We start from the raw sequence: 3,882 nt of genomic DNA, 5'->3' as shown, positions 1-3,882 counted from the left end.
TCAGCCCGGGAGGCGGGGCCTGGCGAGGGGAGCCCCAGAGGTGGCTGGAAAGGAGGCCCCAGCTGGAGGGGCAGCCGGGCCCTGCCAGCTGCTGCGGTGGGGCTGGAGGCAACAGCAAACCTCCATGCCTGATGGAAGGGGGCCCCCAGCCTTCCCACTCCCCAGAGACCTGTCAGCTGGGCTCATCCAACACCCAGTACCGAGCAGTGTCCGGGCCCCTGGCCTCTGGCCTCCCAGCTTCTGCTCAGTTTCTCCTCCCAGACACTCTCCCCATCTCCTGCCATCCTCACCCACATTCTCTCTGCCAGGCTGAATTTTTTGGGACTGTAAGGCTGAACTCAAGGGTTGCCTCCTCCAGGAAGGCTTCCCTGATGTCCCCTCCCAACCTCTGGGGCTCCCACAGAAGTCTGCTCAGTTCCTTGGTCTTCCCAATGGCACTGGGACTGTCATTCCCAGTTGATAGCTGTGGACATAAGGCACAGAGGCACAGAAAGATCCAAGATGCTCCAGCAACTCAGCTACGGAGCCAGATGGATTCTGGTCTCTCCAGCCCAGCCCGTCGTGACCCACCTCACCTGGCAGTCTCTACAGCTGCCTCTCTCCCAGCCGGGCCCAGGGACAGACGGCCTTCTCCAGCCACCACCTCCATCTTGTTTTGCACAAGGTCGCTCACATCTCCCTTCTCCGCTCCGACTCTGCACTGGCTCCCACCTCCTTCAGAACAACACAGCAGCTCCCAGGCCTGTGTGCGCTGCCCCCCACCCTCCACCCCTCTCCTACGCCCCCCTGCCCCTCCACTCCAGACCCACTGGGCTCCCGGGGGGTCCAGGTACACGGCCACCTCAGGACCTTTGCACTTGCAATTCTTGCCTGGCACTCTCCCTAGAGATCTGCACACCTCACTCCTTCACTTCCTTCTGGTCTCTACACAAACGTCAGCTGCTCCACGGGGCCTTCCCTGACCACTTTATTTCAACCTCACCCCGTCTCCCTTCCTTCTCGGGCCCCCTTCTCTGCTGTTTTTTCCATAGCATTTTTCAACTCCCAACATCCTATATATGTTACTGATTTACTGCCTGTCTTCCTCCTGAGAATATCAGGGCAGGATTTCTTCTTTTTGAATCATGGAGTCCCCACTTCCCAGTGCCTAGAACAGCACCTGGCACATAATAGGTGCTCAATAAATATTTGTTAATTAAACACAAGAAAGTACCAGATGGCTAGTAAATTGAACTGGCCCTGCTGTGGCCCAACCCTGCCTGAGGACAGTGGTGGGACAGAAAGAGGAAACAACCCTTGAGAATCACCCTCCTATGGGCCAGCCCCGGCCAGGGCCCTTCACAGCCTGTCTTCTCAGAACAAGCCACCAAGGGAACAAGCCACCGAGGGACAATCCGAGGCTCTACGCCCCACAGACCAGGTTCAAGTCCCGACTGGGCCACTCACTAGCTATGTGACCCTAGGAAGTTACTTTCACCACATGTAAAATGGGGACACAAATATGACTTGGTGACGATGACAGGAAGAGGGCTTCTCCACCCCACAGAAAGGACAGCTAACAGGGGGAGCAGGCAGAGGCGGCCAAGCCACTGGGCTCCAGCATTTCCCCCAGGCTCCTGTGTCCCCCAACCCGGCACTGGGCCAGGCACGCAGCAGGAAAGTGGGAGGTTCATTTGCCCAGATGCCCATGACCCAGCCCCCACGTCCAGGGAACCACAACCATCCACAGAGACGGCCACACAGATCCCCATCTGCCACAAGGCAGAAGTCGCATGGCCCAGGAGAAGTCACAGGGCTAGGAGGCCCAGGTGGACTTCATGGAGATGGCGTCTCAGCCAGACTTCAAAGGCCAGTAGGACTCAGGCAGGAAGAGCGCCTAAGCAGAGCCCAGCATGAGCAAAGGTTTGGCCACAGGACCCCTAAGGGCAGAACTGGAGCCCAGTTTCCGAGGCGGGGAGGCTGTGGCTGAACAGACAGGGGAGGGTCCATGCTGAGAAGGCCTGGAGTGGCAAGGGACATCATGCCCGACTCCTGGGCAGGGGGCTGCACCCATGTCACTCAGGGTCCAACCCTCCAGCCTGTACCCCACAGCTGTGACAGGCTGGTGGGCCTCTAGCTCCAGCCAAGGACCCTCCACATCCCCTGCTACCCCAATCTGCGGCTTGTTAAAGGCACCTCCTGTCTTGGAGAGGGTGGAAAGAGCTGTGGTTTCCTGGGCAATGGCTCTGCCCCAGCCACGCCTGTGGCCAGTCGGCACCACCATGGCCCACCCCACCATCCACAACACGGGTCGCCCGAGTTACCACGGGTCACCCAGGTGGCCAAGACTTTGGCCTTCAACCAAACCACACTGCCCTTGCACCCTGCACTCCATCCGGGGAAAGATGCCTCTCCCGGCTCCTGGGCAGCCCGGCCCACCCTCCACCCTGGCAGCTCCCCTCCCGATCTTTAGCCCACGTGGCCCAGCCTCAAGGCCCCACATCCACCTCCTCCCCCTTGTCTCTTCTTCCCAACAGAGATGGAGCTCTAGCCCCGAGTCCCCATGCCCTCTCCACCCACACCCCAGACCCCCAGCCTAGGCCCCTTTCTCCTAAGCTTGCCAAACACGGAGACCCAGACCCACCCCAGAGGCCACAGAGCCCCTCTTCTCCTATCTGGTCCATGGCCCCGTCCCACTGTCTACTCTGGCCTGAACACTCTGCCTGTCTCAGCCACTCTCAGACAACCCCACACCCGAGCCCCCACAGCCCTGCTCTGCACCCCAGAGACTCCCTCAGCCTACAGGACACAGCTCAAGCTCAACATGACATTCTGCACCCCCAGCCCTGCCCTGGGACTTGGACTTCCCAAGCTCATTTCCCACCACTCCCCGGTGGCCAAACTCAATCAGTCTCCTACCTTTGAGCTTTTGCTGTTGAGGTTCCCTCCACCTGGTACACATGTACCCCTCCCCCAAAACCCCCAAGGGCCTGCCCAAGTTCCTCACTGTGACCAAGGACAGTCACCTGCACAGAGGCACATAGGTCCCATGAATACTTCTTTCTTTCTTTTTTTTTTTTTTTTTTTGAGACAGAGTCTCGCTTTGTTGCCTAGGCTAGAGTGAGTGCCGTGGCGTCAGCCTAGCTCACAGCAACCTCAAACTCCTGGGCTCAAGCAATCCTTCTGCCTCAGCCTCCCGAGTAGCTGGGACTACAGGCATGAGCCACCATGCCCGGCTAATTTTTTCTATATATATTAGTTGGCCAATTAGTTTCTTTCTATTTATAGTAGAGACGGGGTCTCGCTCTTGCTCAGGCTGGTTTCGAACTCCCGACCTCGAGCAATACGCCCGCCTCGGCCTCCCAGAGAGCTAGGATTACAGGCGTGAGCCACCGCGCCCGGGCTCCATGAATACTTCTTGAAGAAAGGAATCCCAACCCTCAAGCTCAAGTGGCACCTCTTCCAGTAAGGCTGCCTGGATTGCTCCCATTGGGGCAACTGTCCTCCCTCTGGTGGAACTGTCTCTGGGACCTGATGGCACATGGAGAGTTTGCTCTTGTTCTGGACTCAGCAGCGGAGTCCCTTCAGCCTGAGACCACGCCCTGCTGGCTCTGGTGCCCCGCTCCTGGGGACACCCCTTTGATGATCAGCCGCGGGCAGGGCTGAACGCTGGGGTGGCCCATCGCTGGGGCCTGCCTTCGGTCATGCGGGGCAGGTAAGGTGACGCCAGCACAGATGGCGGGCGGCTCTGGGAAGAGACAGCCGGGAAATCTGAGCCTCCCGACGGGCGGGTGAGTGGGGACCTGAGAGGTGGTATCAGCCTGAGCTGGGGGCGGGGGCGGAGGGGAAGGTGGAGAGGGGCTCCAGGCCAGGGACACGAGCAAACAGACGGCCACCAGCATC

Source organism: Microcebus murinus, chromosome 10 (assembly GCF_040939455.1).
Source record: "Microcebus murinus isolate Inina chromosome 10, M.murinus_Inina_mat1.0, whole genome shotgun sequence".
Taxonomy (NCBI): domain Eukaryota; kingdom Metazoa; phylum Chordata; class Mammalia; order Primates; family Cheirogaleidae; genus Microcebus; species Microcebus murinus.
This window is presented reverse-complemented; position numbering follows the sequence as displayed.